The sequence below is a fragment of the Bubalus kerabau genome, chromosome 14 (genome assembly GCF_029407905.1).
Source record: "Bubalus kerabau isolate K-KA32 ecotype Philippines breed swamp buffalo chromosome 14, PCC_UOA_SB_1v2, whole genome shotgun sequence".
Taxonomy (NCBI): Eukaryota; Metazoa; Chordata; class Mammalia; order Artiodactyla; family Bovidae; genus Bubalus; species Bubalus kerabau.
In genome coordinates, this window is record NC_073637.1 from 66,307,897 (window position 1) to 66,321,760 (window position 13,864).

Sequence of the window (13,864 nt, forward strand, 5' to 3'; positions counted from 1 at the left end):
AATAAATCACTTGTCTATCACTTTGCCTCTCAATTCTTTTCTGCGCTGAGACATAAAGAACTATATAGCACCAGAGCGCTTCGGAGACCCTGAGACACCGCGGTTTCAATTCTATAAATCCATTTAACTTACTTTTCTTGTACTACCTATAGGCTTAAAGTACTCCACTTAATAAATTGCTGGCAGCCTTCAAATAGCACTGAAAGGAATATATAACAGCTTTAAAACATCGGATAAATGAAAACGAACATACCCATGATTACTTCAAGATCTGTGGTCAAAGATACTTAGACCTAAACTGCCTAGATTGCTTAGTTTTGTAATTGGTAAACATTTACTGGGTTACCAAAGATACCAAGTACGCTCTGAAAGACGACTGCTCCTTTGTGTCTAATTAGGCACACTGAAACAAAGATTGATAGGGTGATATATTTAGTTAAGTAACAGATGGCAAAAAGACACACTGTCCAGCATGAACCACATCCCTATTTCTCAGTATTCCAAAGAGTGACTGAATCTTGAAATCAGCTAGGAAGGAAAGGCCTGAATGTTTATTCAACTAAGAAGAACTGATAACCAGTCATGTGGAGGTTAAAAAATTCAAAGAGGGTATGACTGGCTTTTAGGACGGGATGGACAGAAAAAGTGGATTAAAGTCACTTAGAAGGTATCAAACAGGACTGAAATATGGATTCTGAATACTTAAGCGACTTCGTGAGTACAAAGAGGTGGAAAAAAAAAAAAAAAAGAGGCAAGTGGTATATATTCTCCGAACTCTCACACAGGGTGTTAAATTGTGGCTAAAAAGCGCTGCTTTTAGCAGTGCCTGCGCTCTATTAAAAGAAGGTGATGGGGGGGGGCGGGGACGGACTCTGAGAAGACGTTTCCTCCAGCAGAGCGAAGCAGCTCGCTGCAGCACTCCCTCCCTGCTCTCCCTGGGATTTGCCACTCTAGCAGGTGAACCGCGAGAAAACAAAAGGACTGAATAACGGCGTGCGGAACCCCGAAAACCGGGAGGTCTCCAAGCCCATCACCTCCCTACACCTCGAGAGCGGCTTCTAGGCACCTCCCACCCCCTCGTCCTGAGACACCTGCCCCACAGCCCGGGAGAAGTCCTACAGGCTGAGGGGCAGGAAGGGCCGCTGACGGCCTCGGGCGGAGGTCAAGCAGGAGGTGGCGGGGGCGCCACACTCCCGGCCACCCGAGCCGCAGCGGGACGCTCCCGTGAGATTAACCGGGAGAACGTGCGACAGCGAACGCCCGCGTCCCCGCGCGTCCAGCGACGGGCCGGGGTGGGCGTGACGCCATGACGCAAGGCACGCGGGCGGCGCTCCGGGGCGGGGCGAGGCGCGGCTGGGCGGGGAGGGGGCGGGAGGAAGGAGTGGGAGGAGGGGGCGGAGACAGCGGGGGCTGAGGGAAACGGGGCCGGGGGGAGAGAATGGCAGTTGCGGCGCTGATTCCCGGGAACCGCCGTCAAGACAGAACTGCGGAGGAGGAGTTCGGGGAAGCGGCCGTCGGGACCCCTCCTCTGCGTTCCCCCCGCCCCAGCTGAGAGGCGCCTGGGCGGCTCTGAGGAACCCTCCTCCGTGTTTCCTCTGGCCGCCGCCGCCGCCGGGAGATGGGCCTGCTCGCCCGCAGCCCTGCGCCCTACCGAGGAGTTGAAGGTACGGGCGGGTCCGGGGTGGGGTGAAGGGGGGAAGGCTGCACCCGGGAGCCGGAGGGCAGGGGCGCGGCTCCCGTTTCCGACGCCGGGCTCTCCGGCCGCTCCCCGGGACGGAAATGGACTCGGAAATCCCACGGGAGAGGCGCCCCTTCTCGCGCTCTGCGCGGCGGGGCTCGGGCGGCGCCGGGGGAGGGTGACGAGCTGGTGGGGGCTCAGGCCTCGCGTTGGATCTTGCGTCCCCCCGGCTCGGCCCCGGCGCTGGCGGCCGCGCCGGGCGGGAGGCGAGGCTTGGGATCCGCCCCGCGAGCCCTGTCCTCCTGGCCCGGGCAGTCTGGGGCGACGGCGGCCGACCCGGCGGTGTTGTGACGGGGGCGGAGGCGGCGCTCCCCTCAGGCACTTCCCCGGCCCCCCGGAGCAGGCGACGCGGAGGGCGGCAGCGGCGGGGGCGGAGCGCATTCCTGATGGGTGAAATCGGCTCTTAACGGGACCGATTTCCGGGCCTCGCTGCAAAATTCGGAGCCGGGGCCAACGCCCCCCACCCCACCCCCCACACCCGGTGCAGCTGGAGGCCTCCCCGGGGAATAGAGAGAGGCATGCCCCGGGGAACGTTCATCCGGGGGACGGCCACCCCCTGCAAAAGCAGAAATTAAACCGACGAAAACTGGTGTGGCCTTGGGGTAAAGTATTTCTTACGAGGGGGTCTTCCAGGATTGTCTCCTTCATGCTAAACCTTGAGAGACTTCTCCGTCTTCATCCAGCAAGTAATGCCACTGTTTTTAATTTCCAGTTTTTCCTATCATTTGAATTCCCCTCTGTCGTTCCCCACCCCCTTTCATTAATAGGGAGGAAAATAAGGGCAGTAAATAAAAGAGTGAAAAGAATGGCTATATATGGGAGAAAAAAAGATCTTATTTTTTTCCCCCCATTAGCTCTTGAAGATAGAAATATACGAACGATGCTTTATTCTGGTTAATATTTACTATTCAAAATGTTGCTGAAAGTCCTGTTGGGTGGACGTTAGAAAGGACAGCGTTTAAATGCTGCTGCAGTTTTCAAACCCAGGTGTTGGCTGCAAATGCTCGTGTTAAATGTTAGTAAACAGTGGAGGAATAAAGCAGTTATTTCCTCTGATCGGTTGCCTTAAAATGTTCCTGATTTTTCCTTTCCATTCCTTTTTTTGGGGGGTCGGGTGGGGTAAGTACATGACTGTGTTTTTATTTATACATATGAATTTTTTATTTTAACTGAATTCCTTGACCCATTTTGTTATGTGAAGTCTGATAGTATGCCCAAGTTTCATTTTCAGTTTTGCCATTAACCATCTTAATAAGCATCTTTCCACTTCGGTTTATAAGTCAAGCCATTTTTACCGTATTTGCCAGTTTATGCTTCCTTAACACCCAGCTGTCAGAACTGAATCAAAATGTAAATATTTCTATTTAGAAAATGGCGATGATCTATTGTTAACATTTCTTTTCAGACGTTCGTTGCCTGCTACTTACAATTCCATAGTAAAGATTTAGAGTCTTGGGACTTAATAAATAAACCAAATTATGCAACAGCAATAACAACAACAACAAAACCCCTTTTTGTTAGCTTTATTTCTCTTTTTATTATTGTATACAATGTAACTGAAATTTAAATTTCATATATCCTCAGGAACTGTTTTAATATCTTAACAAAGGGTCTTTCTGAGGAAAAATTACATTTGGCCAGCTAATGTTAGTGTGTGTGCTTAGTCCCTCAGTCCTTTCAGACTCTTTGTGACCCCATGGACTGTAGCCCACCAGGCACCTCTGTCCATGGGGATTCTCCAGGCAAGAATACGGGAGTGGGTTAGTAGTTTTTCAGTATCTGTGACTTCCAGGAGGATTCCAGTAAGGTTATATTTTAAAACTGTAAGATTATCTTAGGAGTTGAAACACAAATCAATTTTTAGTTTTCGGATAGTAGCTATTTGAAATATTGGTGTTTCTTTTGGATGGTGCTTCACCTGATCATTAGAGTTTATATAAAGAACAGCCCAATTTTACTGTCTTTAGACCAGTATTGGAATTTTTAAAAGTTTAATGGTATTTATAGAATTTTGGGTGCCTTTTTACTATATTAAATGAAACAATGTTTTTCTCCTACTTAGAAAGATGCTAGGTGTCTTTTTATAAAGCTACTTCAGCATTTTAGTGGAAAATAAATGCACATTACAAATTTGAAATAGAGGAAGTTGTAAGGTAATATTTTTGTAGTAGTTGATTAAGACACGTGGGGTCGCCTCTCTTTAGTGGGATCAGATTGAAAGATATTTGCATGGGGTTGTTAGATGGAATTAAATATAGGTAATTTGAGACAAACTTAACATTTGAAAGAATCTCTTGTATATTATGGCAGGTTCTGATTTTAAAGCACTTACACTTATCACAGAAATTCTTTGGTTTCCTCATCATCCCTGCCCACCCCTCCCCCACCCCTCCCCCACCCCTCCCCAGTTTGGAGGGCACTGAGGATTGAAAATGTAGTTTCCTGAATTTTCCAAGGAGGAGAAGGAACAAATATTGTGATAACATGTAAAAATCCTTAGTCAGGTGCTAGGCAGAAAGTAAGCTGGGGATAAATTTTGTCGCATTTATATCTGAATTGCCTTCTTCCGTTTCTTCTCTACTCCCGTTATAAAGGAAATCTTAGAGAATTCTTATTTGTTTTTCTGATGTTTCTGACAAGTGACAATTGATTGTCAAACTCAGGCTGGTTTCCTGCTTACTAAGCTTTATGATCTTGTATTATTTAAGGCCCATATAAAAATTAGGCCATTTTGGACTGAAGGCCAAAAAAAAAAGTTGCATTGCTGACTTTATATTTGATTGTATTTGCATTGTACATGGCAAACCAGCACTAGTAGTTTAATGATGGTCTGAAAGGACTCATGATCATGTATGAAGTACTTTAGCTTAAAGGTTTGGGTTTGATCTTTTTTAAAAGCAAAATGTTATTTTACTTATGGAGATCAGCTAAATTTTCCTTAGGTAATTTTTTTTTCTCCAGTCCAGAGTAATTATTATTTTTCTTTGGCCTTTTAGTTTTTAAGTTATGAGGTATCAGTTTGTATATGTAGCTTTTTATCACCTTGAAGCAGCTATATATAACCACACCTGCACAGCTAAAAACTGAGGGATAGTATTCCTTTTCTAAACACATCTGTATTTCAGGTGATGGTAGATTTAAACCAAAAACATCAGTGAAATCATTTTGGGTGTTTCAAACTTGGAAACTTTGTTTCTCAATAGCTATCATATATCTGTAATACTTTTCAGTATTAAGAAAAATTAACACTTTTTGATAAAGTAGTTTTTGCTTGCTCTTTGTAGCTGTCAATAAAACCTGAACAATTATTTTGTTTATTAGTGACATTTTCTTGAAAGTTATTAGCCTAGAAAACATTATACATTTTTGTCCTGTTGATGTTACCTAGTATTTTGTTTTGAAAGTCATGTACTCAAGAAATGCTACTTGTTAATTTTTTAAAAATTTCTATATGATAGTTTTTTATGTGAAACTTTTAGTAGGACAAAACCAATAAAGAGTTGTTTAAGTCCTCAAATAAATTTGTGCATTGAATTTTGACGCAAAATCCTCAGAAATCAGCCTGATCTGTTGAAGCTGAAAGAAAACTTTAAAACTTGGTCTTCGGTCCAAAAATCTGAACTCAGCCTCTTAAAATTATGTACACTTAACATTTTCAACCTCTGTCCTCTCTGGAGACCCCTGAATACTTACATAATAATGTTAAGTAATATATCACAAAAATAGATGACCAGTACTATAAATGCACTGATGATTCATATTTTGTGATTTCTAAGTCAGGTATTGGCATTTGCTCCCCAAATGGTGTTCTGTTATTCTTATGCATTACCATAAGTGAGATAATACATATGACATGTGTAGTGGAAGGTAAGAGATAATGTAAACTCTGATGGCAGGGACCATTATCTTTGTTTATTCTTTAAGTCTCAGCACTTAGCATAAGGCCTGACAGTGATAGATGTTGGATTAAGTATTTGCTAACTGAATAAAGTATGTATAATGTAATTATATCATACCTATAGTAGGACTATCTAATGGAAATATAATGTGAGTCATAAAGATTTTCTTTTAGTCACATTAAAAAAGTAAAAGGAAACAGATGAAATTAATTTTCATAATATGTATTATTTTAAACAACATATACAAAATACCATCTCAGCATGTATTAATGAATGACTTTACATTGTTTTATGCATACTAAGTCTTTGCTCCACTATGTGGTTACACTAGACAGCATAGCTCTAGGAATATTTTGTTTGAAATGTTTATTTCCACAGAAATTCCTTAGTCTTTTTGATAGTCTTTTTTTAACATGTCTTTTGAATCCAAATAAAGAAGCACATGTATCATTGAATTGAAATTACTGAGTTGAACTGAAAAGTCGGAATACCTGACTTCTTTCGTTCGTACAACTTTATCAAAGTGACTCTGCCTCACTTTCCCTGTTTATAAAATGAGGGAGAATATGCTATCATCTGTTTGATTTTATTAGTATAAATTATGTCTTTGAAGGTTCCCTGGTAGCTAATTAGTAAAGAATCCTCCTGCCAATGAAAGAGATGTGAGTTCAGTCCCTGGGTTGGGCAGATACCCTGGAGAAGGTAATGGCTACCCACTCCAAAATCCCATGGACAGAGGAGCCTGGCGGGCTACAGGCCATGGGGTTGCAAAGAGCCTGACGTGACTGGGCAGCTGAGCATGTGCCTGCATGCACACACACACACACACACCATGTCTCTGAAACATGTAACTACTCAGACAAGATTGTTACAGAAGAGATTTTTTCATTACTAGTAACTTGTCATAGCAGATCTCAGTGTAAAAACAGAAGGAAGAAGTACCCATGAGGCTACTGTATGTGGAGGTCCTGGTGCCTCCCACACTGGAGTAAGTTACAGTGGATAAATCAATACAAAATGCTCTTATATTGAGTCAAGAGAGGTGACTAGGTCTACTCCAGAACAAAATGTTAAACCTCTTTTCTATTTAAATATTGCCTGAACTAGTTTATCCTTCAGTTTTTGTTTATATGAATAACTAACACTTCTTATATAGGCATCCTTAAAATCATGAAATAAAGTCCTTTGGAGGTAGAAGGTGGGGACTGATTACATGCATATAAATGGGGAAAATAACTCTGTCATCACAGGATATGTACAGTATGGCACAATGACTCATTCTTTTATCTAAACTAGCGGTTGCAGTGGTTACCTGGTAAGCAATTATGCATAGCCAAATATAGCTAAATCAAATACATAGCCAAACTGAATAGATATCTCCTGATAGCCATATGCTTTCATTAAAAATAATGATTTATTAAAATTATAGATGAACATCCCTTAACTTTTTGCATAAACATAGCACACTTTACTGATAATTTCTGGAATCATGCAGTCGATTGTGTGGTAGCCCTCAAAAAGATATGTTCACATGTTAACCTCTCAAACCCATGAATGACACCTTATTTGAAAACAGAGTCTTTGCAGATGTAATTAAGGCTCTTGAGATGAGGAGATCGTCCCAAGCTATCCAAGGGGTCCAAAATTCAATGACAAGTTGCCCTTAGAAGGGAAAAGCAGAGGGAAATTACAGACAAGACAGAAGAGAGGGAGATAGTTTGACCGTGGAGGGAGAAATTGGAGTGATGTGGCCCCAAGCCAAGGGATGCTTGTGATTACCAGATGCTGTAAGAGGTGAAGAACAAATTCTCCTGTGCCACCCCAAAAGGGACTATAACCCTGCTGGATTTGAGGCTTTTAGCCTCCAGAACTGTGAGAACATAAATTTCTGTTGTCTTATGTCACCCGCTTTGTGGTAATTTGTCACAGGAAACTGATATACAGTCAAAAATAAAAAGATCTGTGCTTATCTTTATTTTGTATCATTTATTGTGACTATCAGAGATTAGACAGCCTGCCCTTTGGAGTGCTAGTCCATTCTTAGAAATATTAGAGGAAGTGTTTTAATACCCTCAAGTCTGAACAAGCCTTATAAATAGTTTATAGTCTATAAGATACATTGTTATTGTCTCATGTCATTCTTCACTCCTGCCAATTTGCCCCTGTTTGCTTGCTCGTGACTTTTTAAGATGTAGTTTATATTTAGTGGAAGGGTGAAAACATAATACTGATGGAATAGACCAACAGGTTTTGTCTTATGAAGGAGTGATTCCTTCTACCTTCCCCGTGTCCTTTACTGGATCCTCCTGTAAACCCTGTAGCTTAAGGATGGAGTGCCACAGGGCTCAGTCCTTACCCTTCTTTATTTACTGCTTTGGCGAGTTCATCCCTACTTGTGATTTTACACACCATCCAGGTAACAACTTTTCTCAAAATTTTATCTCTAGGCCAAACTTTTTCCTGAATTCTGTGCTTGTCATTTGGGTATTTGGATGCACATTCTCCCCTAAGATTTAAAGGGAACCCCTGCTCTTAGCTTCTCCCTAAAACTTACTCTTTTCACAGCCTTCTCCATTTCAGTGGACAGCAGTTTCAGCCTTCTGGTTAATCAGGCCAGAATCCACTTGGAATCCATGTCAGTTCTATCAGTTCTACTTTCAAGACATGTCCCTTTGCCCATCATCATCTCTCTCCTAGGGTATTGCAGCCGCCTTTAAACTGTCCTGCATGTTACTGTCTTTAACTCTTCTTGTTCTATTCTTTCTGCTTTATTGACTATGCCAAAGCCTTTGACTGTGTGAATCATAATAAACTGTGGAAAATTCTGAAAGAGATGGGAATACCAGACCACTTGACCTGCCTCTTGAGAAACCTATATGCAGGTCAGGAAGCAACAGTTAGAACTGGACATGGAACAACAGACTGGTTGCAGATAGGAAAAGAAGAACGTCAAGGGTGTATATTGTCACCCTGCTTATTTAACTTATATGCAGAGTACATCATGAGAAACGCTGGGCTGGAGGATGCACAAGCTGGATAGCAATAACCTCAGATATGCAGATGACACCACCCTTATGGCAGAAAGTGAAGAAGAACTAAAGAGATTCTTGATGAAAGTGAAAGAGGAGAGTGAAAAAGTTGGCTTAAAGCTCAACATTCAGAAAACAAAGATCATGGCATCCGGTCCCATTACTTCATGGCAAATAGATGAAGAAACAGTGGAAACAGTGGCAGATTTTATTTTGGGGGGCTCCAAAATCACTGCAGATGGTGACTGCAGCCATGAAATTAAAAGACGCTTACTCCTTGGAAGAAAAGTTGTGACCAACCTAGTTCAGTTCATTCACTCAGTTGTGTCCGACTCTTTGCGACCCCATGAATTGCAGCACGCCAGGCCTCCATGTCCATCACCAACTCCCAGAATTCACCCAAACTTATGTGCATCGAGTCAGTGATGCCATCCAGCCATCTTATCCTCTGTCATCCCCTTTTCCTCTTGTCCCCAATCCCTCCCAGCATCAGGGTCTTTTCCAATGAGTCAGCTCTTCACATGAGGTGGCCAAAGTATCGGAGTTTCAGCCTCAGCATCAGTCCGTCCAGTGAACACCCAGGACTGGTCTCCTTTAGGATGGACTGGTTGGATCTCCTTGCAGACCAACCTAGACAGCATATTAAAAAGCAGAGACATTACTTTGCCAACAAAGGTCAATCTAGTCAGGGCCTTGGTTTTTCCAGTAGTCATGTATGGATGTGAGAGTTGGACTATAAAGAAAGCTGAGCACCAAAGAATTGATGCTTTTGAACTTTGGTGTTGGAGAGGACTCTTGAAAATCCCTTGGACTGTAAGGAGATCCAACTAGTCTATCCTAAAGGAAATCAGTCCTGAATGTTCATTGGGAGGACTGATGTTGAAGCTGAAACTCCAATACTTTGGCCATCTGATGCAAAGAGCTGACTCATTTGAAAAGACCCTGATGCTGGGAAAGATTGAAGGCATGTGGAGAAGGGGACGACGGAGGATGAGATGGTTGGATGGCATCACCGACTCGATGGACATGTGTTTGAGTAAACTCCGGGAGTTGGTGATGGACAGGGAGGCCTGGCGTGCTGCAGTCCATGGGGTCGCAAAGAGTCGGACATGACTGAGGAACTGAACTGAATTCTATTCTTAACACTAGAATTATCCTTTTAAATTACTAATATCCAGATTCTAAACTATCTTGTTTAGAAGCCCCTTAAGCCTCCTAAGTTTTCCCATCTCACTTAGAAATAAAATTCAAAGTTCTTAAAGTGGTCTGTGAAGCCCTACACAATCTGAGCTGATAACATTCTGACCTGTCTCTCATATTCCTTGCTCATTTCCCTTAGACCTCATTCTGGCCTCTGGGCTATTCCTTGAACAGATCAGGCACATTCAACCTTCAAGTCTTTGCGGTGGCTGTTGCCTTTCCCTTGGATGCTCTTTTCCTAGATTTCCTCATGGCTGCTGCTGCTAAGTCGCTTCAGTTGTGTCCGACTCTGTGCAACCCCATAGATGGCCTGCCACCAGGCTCCCCTGTCCCTGGGATTCTCCAGGCAAGAACACTGGAGTGGGTTGCCATTTCCTTCTCCAATGCATGAAAGTGAAAAGTGAAAGTGAAGTCGCCCAGTCAAGTCCGACTCTTCGCGACCCCATGGACTGCAGCCCACCAGGCTCCTCCGCCCTTGGATTTTGCGGCAAGGGTACTGGAGTGGGTGCCACTGCTTTCTCCGTCCTCATGGCTGACTCCCCTCAAGTCTTTATTTAAGTGTCATCTTCTCAGTTAGTTCTGATCACCCTTAAAAAAATTGTCATGTGGCACTTCCCAGGTGGCCCAGTGGTTAAGAATCTGCCTGCCAGTGCAGGGGACACAGGTTTGATCTCTGCTCCAGGAAGGTCCTGTGTGCCTCAGGGCAAACCCGTGTGCCACAGCTCCTGAGCCCACACTTCACAACTAGAGAAGCCACTGCAATGAGAACCCTGTATGCTGCAATTAGAGAGTAGCTCCTGCTTACTGCAACTAGAGAAAGCCCAAATGCAGCAACGGAATTTCAGCACAGCCAAAAGTAAAAAAATTTTTTAAATTGTGATCAGCACCCCTCTGACATACACTCCTGATTACCTTTACTCTGCTTAATTTCCCCCCCACATTTCTCACAAAGAATGACAGTAAAATATTTAGGTGACATGTTTAGAAAATTATAAACTTCTATATAAAACTATGAAATAATTTTTAGTAGTTTGTCTATAATTACTGATCTATAATGATTTGTGGACATAAGATAGGAGTTGGGCCTCAAAGAGTAGTAGGAGTTTAAATAGGCAGAGCAGTGCGGTGTGTGTGTGTGTGTGCTCAGTTGTGTCTGATTCTTTGCTGACCCCATGGATAGCCTGCCAAGCTCCTTTGCCCATGGAATTTTCCAGGCAAGAAAATCCCTTGGGTTGCCATTTCCTACCCCAGGAGATCTTCCCAACCCAGGAATTGAACCTGCATCTTTTGCATCAGCAGGGGGCAGGGGGCTTCTTTACCACTGTGCTGCCTGAGAAGCAGAGCACAGAAGGCAGAGGAGCGTATTCAGGCAGAGACAAAGACATAGGAAGTGTCATGGAGGTGAAACTATGTTTTATTAATATATTTAACAAGTAGACCAGTTAGCTGGAGTGTGTTTTTATGTCAGAGAATGGTAAGAAACTAAGGTAAGATTGTGGAAGACTTTGAATTCCATGCAAAGTTTAAAATTCATTTATCTGTGGGAACAAATGGATGTTTGTAAGCAGAACTTAACAAAAGGCCAACGTGATCAGTCAGAAACCAGGTGATTAATGAAGGCCTTGTCAAGGAAGTAAAATAGTAGAAAGAGGGCTAAGAGTTTGTTCTGGCACATTAGCTGTATGGATAAGTCAGGTAATCGCTAGACCAGCACTGTATAATAGAACTTTCTGCAATGATGGAAATATTCTAGATCTGCACTGTCCAGTATGGTAGCCAGTGGCTATATACAGCTATGCGAGCATGCTAAGTCGCTTCAGTCATGTCTGTCTCGCTTCGACCCTATGGACTGCAGCTGGCCAGGCTCCTCTGTCCATGGGATTCTCCAGGAAGGAATACAGGATTGGGTTGCCATGCCCGCCTTCTGGGGATCTTTGCAACCCAGGGACTGAACCCACATCTCTTATGTCTCTGGTAGGTGAGTTCTTTACCACTAGCACAACCTCGGAAGGGCATATATGGCTATAGAGCATTTGAAATGTGACTAGTATAACTGAGGAACAGGAGTTTAATATTTTTTTAAATTAATTTAAACTTAAATAGCCTCATATGGCTAGTGATGATGTATTCAACTGAGTAACTCTAGACTACAGTTTTCTCACTTAATAAAGTTTAACATTAGATTGGAACATTAGTGTCACTAGAAGTATAGGTTCCACAATCAAATGAGGTGGTTCTGAGGAACTCACGTGGGTATCTAGCAGATTCACCTGTGCATGACTAGTATTTGTGGAATAGTTCCAGTTTGTAGCCTTTTCATTTTTTGAATCTCCATGACTTATTTGAGATTCCCTCTGTCTCTTGATTGCTGATTTTTAAATTGGGGTTTGTTGATGTTTCCTATAGGAAAATATTTATAGTTAAAATACCTAATATGTCTAATTAAATACTAGGTTGTATAATTATAGTTAAACCCACTTTGTTTCTTTTGAATTCTTAATGAGAAAGCCTAATAATGATAAACCTTTATGATTGTTTACCTGTTTAATTCTTATCTAGGTTCTCCTGCTTTCTTTGAAAATACTCCCTTAGTTGTTTTTGTCTCCTATAAAATTAATAAATATTTCATTGGTATTTCAGTTCTGATTTTATTTTGAGGGGACATATTTAGAGGGAAGCACTATAAATGTGGTGTATATGGAGCAAAACAGACACATTTTGCTTATTGTGCCTCTTGTTTCCCAAGAGATACTATTGCTTCTGAGAATTACTTTATAATTTGAAGAAAGTTTTAAGGATAGTTTTTAGGACTTCTACCACATAGCTCTTCCAGTCTGTGCTCTACCTCATCATGTACATATGTTGTAAAATTAAATACACACACACACATAATGATTTACCCTAACCAGAGGTCTTTGCTTTCCCCACTCCTCATGTTCTTTAGGAGAAAGAGACAAATCAATTTCCAAAGTTGGAGAGGCAGGATACTGCTGTTATCAATACTTTTTAAAGTAACTTACAGAAAAATTGGTTAGGACAAAATTAGCCCAAATACTTAATATTTGTAATTGTCCAAATTAAGAATTATTTAGATTAATGATGAAACTGGTAAAATGAAGTTTGCAGTTCATTCCACTGGATTTACTAAGACCAAAGAGTATACCAACACTTTAGAGAATTTGGAGATATTTTTAAAAGAACAGAAACAAAAATTATCTTAGAAACTATTAATTGTCCACTTTTAACCCTAGAGTATGTATGTATTGGGCTTCCCAGGTGGCTCAGTGGTAAACAATTCACCTGCCAGTGCAGGAGATGTGGAGATGTGGGTTCAATCCCTGGGTTGGGAAGATCCCCTGGAGAAGGAAATGACAACCCACTCCAGTATTCTTGCCTGGGAAATCGCGTGGCTCAGCGGGCTACAGTCCATAGCATTGCGAAGAGTTGGGGACGACTACGCACGCATGATGTGTGTTACAGCTGTATATGTGTTTGTATATTAGAATCACAGTCTTTTAGAACTAAGAGACCTTAGATATTACCTCATCCAATCACTTTAGCTTTCAAATAAGGAAGTTGAAATTCAAAAGTACACAAACTTGACTAATATCTCAAACTAGGTTAATATCTCCCTTCTGTTGATGTATAGCAGTGAGTATTTTAACCAGTCAAAAAGATTTTTTTTTTTTGGACAGCTTGGTCTTTTTTTAACCTGTTAAAAAATTTTTTTTCATGTCTCTGGGCACTCCATCACACACATCATTTTGCGGTATGCTTTTCCATCCTTTTCCTTATTGCTGTGTTGTTTGCCCTTCTAAATAGTTCCTGGAAGGAGCTAGTCAAAATGTTTTAAGTATTTTTTATTGGAAAATGGAATGAATAATGCCTTTTCTTTCTGCAGTAGTTTAAACTGTCTTTTGGGGGAGGTTTTGTGGCATATGGGAATAGTTTATTCTAAACTTGTAGTTTATGTTTCTAGGAGATCATAGACATTATCT

The 13,864-nt window shown here is 42.0% G+C and overlaps 1 protein-coding gene across 1 annotated transcript in view; it reads left to right on the forward strand.

Moving 5' to 3' along the window:
- Window positions 1-1,384: 1,384 nt before the first annotated feature.
- Window positions 1,385-13,864, forward strand: part of RNF19A (ring finger protein 19A, RBR E3 ubiquitin protein ligase) — a 55,638-nt gene continuing 43,158 nt past the window's right edge. Inside the window, exon 1 of the mRNA XM_055546522.1 lies at window positions 1,385-1,664. The gene's annotated coding sequence lies outside the window, so the exon portion shown is untranslated. The remainder of the gene's footprint in view (window positions 1,665-13,864) is intronic.